The following is a 12,992-nucleotide window of genomic DNA, read 5'->3' on the forward strand; positions in this document are numbered from 1 at the left end:
TTCTAAACTTTAGTACACAGGATTCTTGGAAGCTGCCCTAGATTAATGTTTTAAGAGTTATTCATTCATGCTCCCCAAGTGTCAGAGGCAGAACTGATGACTCCTGACTGTGAAGCTGGCAGAAATTTCCTCATCTCAACTATTTCTACAAAGTGGAATCAAACTGCAGCAACAGCATCCAACTGCATTAACTGCTCCAGCGCCTGGCAAAGCCAGCTGCGGAGACAGCATAAAGTTACGCAATGACTGCTGGCACCAAACACCCTCCTGGCCATCATTCCCTGCCTGAATACTGGGCACAAGTACCCTTCCCCAGGCAATCTCAGCTAACCACTCTGCAACCTGCACAGAGCACAACTTCCCTCTAGGCACCACTCCGTTCCTTGCCTTGCATAGGGAAGGGAAGAGGAGGCAACAAGTCAGAGATCATTTTGATTTCACTTCTCACAGACTTGACAAGGCTTTTTCCTCCTTCTCAGTTCTAGGTGCAGAAGTTTACTAACTACCCTTACTTCCCTAAACATAAGATGTTTTTGCTTTTATGAGCACATTTTATTTCTTTTCCAAGAGCAAAATGTAACTGCATACAAGTGTTAGATCAATTGGTGTGCAAAGAGAAAGTGTAGACTCACGCCTAACACTCTCCCCTGCACTTCCAGGCTCAGCCAGTGCATTCCTTAATGGCTCCAGCACCTTTATAAGATTCGTGCTTTGCTATACTTTAATCAAGGACTATAATTTATACACCACAAGCTAAGCATACAATTCTCAGTCTGGAGGGCTCCCAACTAGGAGGAGTTTCAGGTTTTGGTTTATACTGGGGAGGAGGGGATACTGATGAGAAAAGATTTTTTAGTTGTTACTCACCAGTTTTTTCCAGAGCCATCTCTGTACATTCAAGGTATTTTTTTCCTACCTTAAATAAGGCTTTTCAAACAAGTTGCCTGCAGCTGGGACAAGGAGGTCTCTACTACTTTCTGGCCTCTCCACAAATAGTTTTCAACAGCGATAAACTGGTTGTTCAGGTGTAATTCAAATAGATGCTTTAAAAAAAAATCCTATCTTCTTGCTCTTGTTTCAATAGTGTTTCTTCAAACCAAGCCTATTAAAAACCTTTGAGCTCAAGTTCCAAAGGCAGGACCCATCTTCATTCTGCCTCCTACAGAACAACAAATACTCTATCAATGTTTAAAAGCACTAAATGAAATTAATAAACCATAAGCTCATGTCTATTTACTAAATTTTACTTTCATTCACCCACTGTTCCTACAACGCCCATCATTCTACTATTTAAGTACAAGATTTAGAAGCACAGTCAATGGCATTTATTCACTAGAATACAGGCAGGCAAAAGGCAGTGTTAAAAGCCTTTCCCCACACCTCTTTTTTATGGCTTCAGACCTCAGAAAATTAGTTCTTGTTGGCTGATTTAAATTTCCAGCCTAAAAAGGGAGTGCCAGAGACATACGAGATTTGTCTCAGTTCTACAGCTTGGGAAGCTAAAAAATTTTACAAGTCATCTCAATTTTAGTATTCAGAATGCTGGACCCTGTTGCCCCATCTACCTCCCACAACAGGAATCTTACCTTGAAAAAAAGATCTCTGAGAAATAGTTCTGGAGTGCATTCAGTCCCTTCTTCCTTCTGACTGCAGGTTGCTGCTTGTCTTAAAGACGGGAAACATCCCTTGCTTCAGGCAAAAATTCTCAGCAATTTCATCTTAAAGCTTCTTCAGAAAGATCCTGGTTCAGTCTCATACACATGCAAACACACCAAGCTCGCAGCTGCTTACTCACCAGCACTACCCCAATGCCAGCTGCCGTGGAGGAGTATATCAGAGTGCCACACGCCCCCTCTTTCTGGCAGGCAGCAGAGGTGTTAGAAGAATTCACTGAAGGTAAGATATCCTCACAATTGGAGGACAGAGAAGACCACAATGATAAATTCCATTAAAACCTTGCGGTTAAAATTAATGAGATCTCATTGTAGGCACATATCACTATCAAGCTTCTGTAATGCAGTGAATGAATGTTTTCTGGGACCTTTTTTATCGTGGGCTGATGCTGTGATCTCAGCAAAGAGGATGGGACTGTGTGTTGAGTGACATTTTGCACAAAAGGCAAGAGCAAGATACTAATCAAGATTCTAGTGTATAAAGGCTATACGTGCGTTTCCCCTCAACTAAGCCTTGAAATCACAGGATAGCTGACTTACGCTTCACTCCAGGGTGGGGAGGGAGTTAACAGACATAACAAAGCCTCACACTTTGAGAACCTGTGATTAAAGACTTCTGCACCCTATAGAGGTATAAACTGCAAACCATTAACAGCAACTATAGTGTTATTCCATCACTCAGGCAAACCTAAGTGTTACTTATCAATCTGGTAAGCATTCCTGTGTCCCTTTCTGGATATAAGAACTCTGTGGGCGTTGTGCTGATCTTGCATATCTTGCCTGCATCCATGTCATGCAATTTCCAAAATGCAAAATATAATATCAAGTTGACACTTCTGCAGGATAAATTTCAACAACAGATCTCACGGCACCCTGCAGAAGAAGGAAGGTAAACTGTTCTAAAGCTTTAGACTTCATAGGGATGTAAACTGGGACAGATTTATTAAGCCGATTGAAGCAGTGACAGTTTACACTGGCTGAAACTCTGCAGATGTAACCATTATGTTCCTGCTACTTGAGTCCCAAATGGAACCCAGCAGAATCCAATTCTGTAATCAAGACAACAAGTGAAATAGCTTCCCACCACTGCAGTCAGTTTAGAAATCCAGTCAAAACCAGCAGGGCTGCCAGTGAGGTAATTAGGTATTTTCCATAGGTAGTCTGATAAAGAAGCTAGTTATTTACAGTTTCCTGGCATGTCAGTTAGTTTAGTATTTCCTGGACAACATTCAGAAAGGAGAAGCGCTTTTTTTTTTTTCCCCTCTTTAAGATAAAGGTGTTGTATCTAAGAGACAATTCATTTTTCTTGCTTTTAGAGTTGGCTTTTATTTCCTCACCTGGATAACCACAAGCACATTTTTGTGAACATTAGGTAACAAGACAGCCTGCTGCTAATTCTTTCTCATCAGGGCCTGGGGAAAAATACAAGCTGTAAGGCGAAAGCTAAAAAACAAACAGAAAAGGTGGGAGGGGGGAGAGAAGGGGAGTGAGAAAATAACTCAGGAGTGAGTCAGTCATGCTCCTCCTGCTTAGTCACCTGTAGGGCTTCTCTCCAGACACACCGGAGATGGAGAATAAGATGCCTGCCTGCCTTCCACCCACCTCCTCCTCCTGACAAGGACTTACAAAAAGAAGAGATGGGACAGACTTTTAGGAGACAATCACTACAGATACAAGCTTTCCAGAGAAGCAGAGCTGACAGTAGCCTGTTTGCTCATGTTTCCCACCCCCTCCTGTTGCCCCCTGCACTATTTCTCAATTAAATCATCTTGAATCAACCTGTTCATTTGCTGGTTTAAGTTTCTCTGATGGTGCCCTGCAGTTTTGACATCGTAGGGAGTTGCCATGGAGAAGAGGGTGATGTCATTGACACAAAAAGCACTGAATTTACAAATACGACAGGAACAGAGCTATTTATAAAGAGCTGCTTTTCTCCCCCCACTCTTTGCTGGGGTGGGTGGAGGCAAAGGCAGCAGTTCCATTCTTGATGTTTCTGTCAACAAGTCTCAGAAATGAATTTTCTTGTTAGAAAATATCCTGAGCCTGTGAAATTGCTGAATGCTGTCAGCTTTCGGACTTCATTCATTAGAGCTGGATTTAGCTTTCCAGCTCATAGTTATTTTTGAGGTCATATAACACTTGTGTTTGTATAGTAATTCTATCGTGAAAGATCCATGCAGCATTACAGAAATACAGCCACTTCTGAAAGGAGAGACAAGAGCATGTCACAAAAAGAGAGGGGACAGAGACCTTCTTTTATGTAAAGGCTTTGTACTGCTTATAATCACTTTGAGTAATAACTGTGACTGTTGGTTTTGCCTTGACTGTGTGGGGTGCCATTGCACATTAACACAATCCTCATATAATGAAATATTTAGTGCATATAAAAATTGCAAAACACAGAAGAGATAGAAAAGGGAAGATGATAAGCTTAGACATGAACAACAAAAAAATCATTTTAGAATGCATTTGGAATAAATTGGGAGGAATAAAGGGTGGTTTAAGAACACGACAGGGAAGCTATCATAGATGTCAAAAGAGTATTATTGATGTGTATGGCACCTAAACCAAACATGCAACCATCTATCACACCGAAATCTGACAGGACAGTGACAGTCCTAAAAGCTGGATGCTAAGAAGAATTATTTCACCAAGATACAGGTCAAGGTCCAAAATTCAGGCTTGAATACTATCTACTCAAAAAAAATAGCTTAGTTTTCAAAGAAAACAGCTTGGATCTCAACAGCTGGTAGAATAACTACACACCAGTTTAAACAACAGTATCAGTCTGAGAAATGGTTCCCCTATTTTACTCTCTGGATACTAGTATCAAAACCAAAACCTATTTTGGTGAAATGTTACTGGTTGCATTGTACATTTCAACTGCCCAGAAGCATTACAGGTAATTAGTAATAAATTAGTAATTACCAACAGAAATTACTAGTCCAAATACAAGTTAGGAAACCAGCAACTAAATGTATCAAAGGGTTACCTTGTTTTTATGAACCACTTCTCTACAGAACTGAAACATTTATAAATACATATATTTAGATATGAAAATATACATTAAAGTATAATACAAGTTTTATAAACAGGAAAACCACAGGACTTAAATGATTTGTCCAGTATCACATGCAAAGCCAGGAGCAATACTGACAGCGGAAGGCAGGTCTTCAGTCTGGAACCCTGTTTGTCTCAGTAACAGAAGTTTCACAAAACTACAAATGCTAGAAACATGAACAGGGCTTTGCCAAAACATCCATAGCTTCTGCAGCACAATACCCAACAGCTTGGCTTTTACCTTAATGAAATGGCCAGAAGATTCAGGAGAAGCATAGTGTTCTTACCTCTCCTTTACAACAAGTCCTCAAATACCATTTCCAAATTTGCTGTCATTTTAAGAGGGCCAGTGTGAATTTACTAGGGAAGCAAGGAAAACTGTAACTCTTTTCCATGAGCCTCATCCAATGCAACAGTGCGTTCCCAATTACATGGCAGTTGTTCTGCCTTTCCCCCTCCGCCCATATTGCTACGCATCCATTTCTGGAAAGCATATTGATACATCAGGAAAGATCACTGTGGAAACCACAAGAAAGTTTAAGGAAGTGAAGAATATGCCATATAGAGAAAGATCACTAGCTTGTAATTGAGACCACAAAGCTTGTAATTGAGAAAGTTACGAAGCGATTTGCAGACAGTCTAAAAGTATATTGATATAGTGCTCACTTTGATAAAAATCTCCTCAGTTTAGCTGATAGGAAGCAAAACCACATTTTGATCTTGGCGCATGGAGCACATGTGTAGCAGAAATGAATGCTCATAAATAAGAAGCGACGAAGATGGCTCCAATGTTCAATTGTGTGGGAATTACCTGTCGAAAGAACTGAGAACAGGATCACAGTGAGTTTTCCATTGTTATCTAGCTCACCAAGTGAAAAATATGCTTTCCCAGGAGATGAGGGGGAATAATAACTTTTTTAATTACATAAAAATGGACTATTCCTGTTACACATTCCTCATATGTTAAGCAAATGAGAGACTATCTTTACAGCTGCCCACACCAGTTGCCAGTAATGTCTTCTGTTTCAGGCTAGACAAGACTACTTTCAGCTGACACTTACGTTTTACATCTTGATATAAAAACTGCTGCTTTTACTTGCACAGGATCTAAGCAATAGTTTCCAAGATATAAGAATACGGCACACTCCACTAAAGCTATATGAAGAAAAGTCTTCCACGGTTCCCCTACAAACATAGCAGGAGCAGACGATGTGCCACTAAAACAACAGGTGCCTACTTACAGTTGGGTTTAATCCCTGACATACCTCTCTTTTCAAACAGGATATCAGCAGATCTGGACTGTGAAACCATGGGAAGAGATTAATGAAAGGACAAGTTGTAGCCAGTTCAGTTCACAGCACAGGTAAAGAACTAATCCAGGTTGGCTCTTTAGGAGTAAATGCAGCTCTAATGGTGTGGCAGAATGGTCCAGAATGCCTGTACTGGATCTGTTTTGACTGGATATCGAGGAAATGTACCAACAAGCCATACCCAGCCACCACTGAATTTTGCAATACCCCAACACTTTCCCCCCCCCCCAAAATGATTCCTGAGTGAATGATTATTTAAAGTATTACACTACATCAAAATACATTACTAGTTTAGCTTTGAGAAAGGAAATACACAATTCAAGAGATAATGAAGAACTGTGCATCAAGAGAATCCAAAGCACTGGAAAAACAAACATAAGCTCAGGCACAGAAACTGAACAGAAGACTAACATTTGTCTTTCGTCAGCATTGTGTCACTTAGCTGCTGATCCTGCTTTGTAAATCACACTTCCATATCAGCTAGAGCCATGGGATCAATAATTAAATAGCTTTGGATGGTACTTAGTACAAAAGGAGAGTAGGGAACAAATATTTCTAGAGCCAACACAGGGAACAGCATTCTTCCCTGGTATTACTGAGTGACCTCAGTGTTCACATGCTTGTTTAATAATTTAAAATATTCTATCAGATAAAGAATGAATGGAAATGAAACCTCCTTATTTCTACGTTTCTAAACATAGCATTCTGATAGATAAACCAAGCAGAGGGGCAATGAGTGTAAAATAGTAAGAACCAAGAGAATGAAACTGTTAAAGGAGCTTCAGTCTTCCTTCAGCAATCTTTAAGGGCAATCTTTTTAAGCACATGCACATTAATGTAACTGCAGTGCCCATAGCCCAAGGCTAAATGAGAGACTCTAACCACCAATTCTCAAGACCGCAGTCAAATAACTCACTCAGAATAAGAACACTAAGCTTTTGTACACCGAAGCATCGCTGGGGAAATCACTAGTGCACAGCATGGAGCACAACACCTCAGAAGTTACAGTTTAGCCCAAAGCCATTTTGGAATATTTATTATTTGGGAAATCAGCAGCAGCACAGAGGAAAGATTTAGGATGATTTGCTGAAGCACATGCAGGAGGTGTAATTTGTCTACTTTCAAAAGTATTCATAAATTTTGTGAACTAAAAAACAGTTGGATCTGATTTATAGTAGGTTTGGTAGAAAGAAAGCAGAGTTAATTAATGTATGGAATCCACAATCTGGTAGGTCAGTCAGAATGACACAAAATGTGAAGTGACAGTGTTCTTCATAAAAACAATTAGCATTTTTTTCTTCTATAATTCTTTCAATTTTAGACTAAAGATAGGACAAATGGCTCACCAAAGCCTTTTTAAAATTTGCTTTTAAAACGTGATCGTACTATCTCCTCAACTCTGCAAAACTTCAGTGAGGTTGATGACTGTTTGACTGTTTGTTTTCTTACATAAGACCACGCTACACTGCAGTGAGGAAGGTGACACATGCAACAGGTAGAAAATCGTGGAAGTCAATTTCCAAATTAATATAAAGATATTAGAAACTGGAATAAATCAGCTTATTGAAATAGCTTAAAACCTTCCAGAAATTCAGATTCAAATTGCATCAGTTGTTCACAGTATCTAGAATGCAATTTTCTGAGAACAAGAAGAAACCTACACTTAGGAGAGCCATAAAAAACCAAAAATTCCTTGGCTGTGTCCAGCCTGTGGGACGAGGGAGCATTCCACTCACTGGGAGCACACTTTGGCTGTGTCCTGACTGTAGGAATAAGATCTTTTTGCCTACTCTTTATGCCTTGTTCTCTATCAGATGGAAGAGCAGCTCTGAGATTCGCTAGTCTGGAAGACTAGGGGACAAATATTGCTGTACAGGCGAGATGTAGCCCTCAAGATTTGGGTTCTGTATGTGTCTAAAACTTGGCAAGTTCTTAAATATTTTGCAGAATGAAAGCCTGACAAGAGTCACAAACATAAGTTTTGCTTAGTCTTGAAATTATCTAACTATTGTCCCATGGAAATTTAAGGCTACTGATGTAATCCAACATAATTACCTTTATGTGTTGCCAAATTTTTGTTATTTTAAGAATTCATGAATTTATATGAATCTATAACATAGACTATAATCGAAATATTATATAATTGTATTATTTCATATCAAAAGCTGTAAATACAAGTGTGGGATTTCACGCACCAGCTGCATGAAATGCATTCTCCTTATTCATCAGTTGAATTTATATAGAAACACCTAATTTAAGTATTACAGGGGACACACATTAAGGTAGAGTGCAAGCCATTGTTTCTAGTTCATTCTGGAAATTTTCTGTTAAATAATCTCACCTGCTAGCACAAGTACAAGCTTACACCTCCGATAATGAGTCAGTCAACAGGTGCATACTTCTACTGCATGGTTTTCATAATCTTTCTATTTAACACAGACCCTAGGCTAGGAGAAGTCTCAGATATGAATGCATTTGGAATATATCTATCTAAGCTGATAAATACTTTTCCCAATTATCTCAGTTTTAGGATTTTGAATCTCCTACAAATTAAATACCTTCTTAGGACAGCAAGTGATGAGTACTCCTAACTGACACATTTCCTTAAAATGATCTTTTAAGACATAAAGCAGTAGCAAGTTAGTTTCAGAGCTTGCAACAGACTTTTTGTAAATGTCTGTAGATATACTTTAAAAAGTAAGTTCTGTTTCAGTATTATTGTTTTAGAGCTCTGATTCTTATTGTCGGATTCTGCAGCTTTTTTTAATCACTTTTCTGTTCTTGACTCTCAAGATCTGCTTTTTCATATCATTTGCACTGACATAGTCAAGTGGAAGTAGGTTATGTAACATTGTTGGTGATTACAATACATAAATACTAACGAGGTACCCTGTATCATCTGCATTTCACAGGTGTAGACAGTGATCTTGGTGAGCCCTAGAAACAGTGGAACAACTCCTTCGAACACAGATGCAGCTACCAGAGCTTCACGAGCAGAAAATGGCTCAGACCTGTGGGTTTTGCCCCACTCACAGTATATGTACATCTCGTGCACATTTGATCAGCCTAGATTTTTTTATCTGTAGCATTTGTTGGGGCTCAATGACTTTCTGCCATTATTTCTAGACCCCTTTCCACTTAATATAACAGAGTGGACAGCAGACAGTTCATACAAACACAGAGGAAAAGGGGGTCCCTATGAATACCAACAAATTGTTTCAAAGAACAAACATTCCAGACCCTCAGCAGCAGACCACATATTCCAGTCTCGGATGAAAGTATCTGGGGTTTGGGTGGCTTACTGCATTCAGGGCTATTCTGTAAAGTGCACACTCAAGGCATCCAGAGCATCAGTCAAGTTGCTCTTAATTTCTGAAAAAGTTAAAAGCTCAGCTCTTCTGTACCCTTTACTGTAGCCTTTGAAGAGTCTTTCACTGTAGCACTATCCTAGCAAGGAATAAGAAAGTAGTAGGGGCAGGCTTTGTCTCCTGTTCTCTTCCCACTCTCTGGCCAGTTACAACTCTAGGGACAGATCTAAAGCTCAGAGTGCTGCTGCTGGCACGTGGTTCATAACAAAAACGGCAAAAACCACAGATTCTCAGGCTTTAGAAGGAGGATCTGTATGTGCTTTCCAGCAGCATCCAACATTACAAATCACTTCCATTCTTCTGACCTTTCTTGTCAAACACCTGTGATACTACTGAAACATTTTAGAAGCAGGGAAATAAGCTGTGCGTAAAAAAAAAACCCACAAACTTTCCTACTGCAGGTTACCCATGTAGGAGAAAAAGCATAATCTGGACAATAATATTATTCCAAGTGTAGTATCATACATAGCATTTAGCCTGTACTTGAATTGCATCTAATTAGCAATTTCAGTGAAGAAAATTTACTACTGACACAGTAGCCAAAGAGCAGGCTATTGTTACTGTATCTCCAGTTAATATACATGCAAAACCAACTTTGCGTTGAAATGGAAAGCAGGCTAAGGAAGAATGGCAACATCTCAGACATCATAGATATATTCTTTTCTTCTTTCAGCTACATGAAATTTATTCCATTTTCCAATTTAAAAAAATGTATTAGAAGGTCCCCCCTTTTTTTTTTAAAGAATAATAATTTATTTTCTAGGACATTGAAATAGCTTATCTTCCTCTACAATTCTGTCTGTCATCTCCTACATTTACAATAAAGCTTTTCCAACTCTGAAATTTAACCACAGATTTGCCAAATTCACTAGGCACTTTGACTAAGATTCATATTGACAAACATCACACAACTTTTATTATATCCACCAATTATACGATTAAGGAAATGCCATTCCGCTGAAAACTTTGAGCAGTTTACTTATGCAAGTTAACCTTTATTTTAATAAGAGTTTGATGTTTTCACATCAGATACAGAAGAACCAAAGACAAGTAGAATGGATGTGTAAGATTTCAAGTGTGTGACATCTCCCCCAGGAAACATTAGTCAACTTGGCACCTTCATCTCCAGATGCCAATGGTATTACTTCCTGGTAACTGAACATGATCAAACCCATTTACCCTCTGTTATTAAGCACACATTAGCAGGCATGAAGCCATGTTGTGGAGTTTTTTTTTCTTTTAAAGTAACTGTCTGCCTCCAACCTTAGACAAGTTTTTCCTAAGCATCACTTTTTGAATCATTGTGTAAAAGACAGATGTGCTCCGAGACCTCATGGGTCAGGATTGTAACAGACCAGTCATGAAACAGAAGAGAGACCAGCCTTGCCCACAAGATGCTAGGAGATCAAAACCATCCCAACATCTTCAGAGGAAGAGAGGCATCTACAGATGCCAAGATGACAAGGAGTGCCACAAGGGGTAGAGGGTAGGGTGAAATTATGTCTGATGTCCAGGCCTAGAAGTCCTAGGGAGGTTATCACTACAAAATATGGTGATGGAATCTGAGCTGTTGCAAATTTTAATATACTGTTTATTATATGAAAACATATATATGAAAATAAGTCCAAGGAATGTAATGGATCACGGTTGCACCCAGTTGCTTGGAGAACAAAACTTGAACAGAGATACAACAGGGATGTCTGAAAGACCTCCCTGAGCTCCTTTTACATATCAGAGCAATCAGCTCATAGGATAGGGTAGGCAGAGACTAACCTGTGTGGAAGAGATGCAGAGTTCCATTGGAGCAGAACTGGGAACAAGCAACAGAAGAGATGCCTGCTCTTTCTTTTTTATAGCTGCTAGTTCCTCTTCATTGTTTTTGTTCATTTGTTTCTTATGGAGAAGCCTGTAATGCCATTGCTAGACAATTCTTATTTTACAGTATTGGGGAGGAGGGAAGTTTCAGTAATTTTCTGGTTATAAGGTGCTTGTGTTGTCTGGGATATACATGAAGAGTAACAAGACATGCTGTCTTGATCAAGGATAGTCTTCTTAGATGGAAGATTAGAACACTTTTTGCTGAGAAAACATGCCCAGTCAACATAAGAGTAATAATGGAGTGTTTCAGATTTAAAGTAGACTTCATTAGAGACAAATAGATTCACTTACAGATTTTAAAGACCTGAGGAACAAATTTCCTTTACTGAACTTCTGCTAAGAGCTCTTATCTGTGTGCTCAGACTGTTCTCAAAAGCTTTCTGTCTGAATAAGGTTTATGAAATAGGTGAAGTGATAGTGAAGTTCTGTGTTGGCTGGAAACACGTCTTGCCTGAGAAGTCCATGGGATGACCAATACTTTGTTATGAGCATTTTCTTCCTAAGCTACCTAGTTTTCATTTCAGTTTATATCCTGCAACACTGATAAGACTGGAAGTGAGAGGACAGTAACCGAGATCCCCCAGACTTTGTCTAAAAGGAAGTTAGAAGATCAGCAAAAGAAAACAAATTTCAGCTAAAGGAAAGCACTAACAAACATGCAAGTCCTTTTAGAGCTAACAGAAGTTAGTCCAATGCATAGCTCCTAGTTGCTCTACCAGTGATCTTTCCTCTAAACTCTGGCTAGAGATAGATCGTTACTTCATCTGCTTGCTCAATAGATGACTAACTAATGACTTGTATTACAGGAAGCATTATTTGAGGCATTAACAGACCAAAAAAAAACCTCTTCAGCAGCAGTTTACATTAGATATTAAAGCTTGTCTATCAGAGCATTTAAGTCCTATTCCTGAATTACAAGAGTATATAACCTTCATGAAGGGACTATAAAGAAGGCATTAGGTATCTGGAAGAGCAAAAAGAACACAGGTCAAAGCAAGAGGAGCAGTGACCGTCATATGCAGAAAGAACAGGAAAGAAGGTGGGTTGTAGCAACTTGGAAAATACAGAATTAAGTTCCAGAGCAGAATGTAGAGATAACAGACAAACAGGGGAGAATCAAACAGAACCATGGCTGGAGAATTTGACCAAATGAAAGAAACACTTAAAGCCAATTTAGTTTTATAGGGAGAAGAAGTTACTAGCATTGCAGTCTTCTATTCTCACTTTCATACGTGGGAGAAGCTGTGAGGAAGTAAATCCTGAGTCTGAGAAGTTCTTCTACACTTAAGGTACATAGCATCTTGGTTTTGGATCCTGTAAATTCTGTTTTCTTGAATAAAATGAAGCCCTTCTATTGGTTTCAATAATACAGTGCATAAAAGGTTAACACAAATATCTATCCACAAGACCTCCCACAAAAACCTGCAAACACTTCAGCACATATGGCAAATTTAGACTTCAGTGAGATTTCTGAAAGATGCTCAATCTAGTCAGTAACTCTAGCCCTTAGCAAAAGTAAATAAAACATTTGCATTGAGAAGCAAAAATTTAAGTATGCATCTTTTTCACTCATGACTTCATCTACTTTTTCTTATGACAATCATCCATGAGAGCACATTCCAAGTAGAATCATTCAAGTTCTGTTCAAGTGTCCAGGAAGTCCTGTGTGGTTATGAAAGCTGCCACTAGATGAGGGGCTTTTG

This window comes from Ciconia boyciana, chromosome 6, assembly GCF_034638445.1.
Source record: "Ciconia boyciana chromosome 6, ASM3463844v1, whole genome shotgun sequence".
In the NCBI taxonomy this organism is placed as follows: Eukaryota; Metazoa; Chordata; class Aves; order Ciconiiformes; family Ciconiidae; genus Ciconia; species Ciconia boyciana.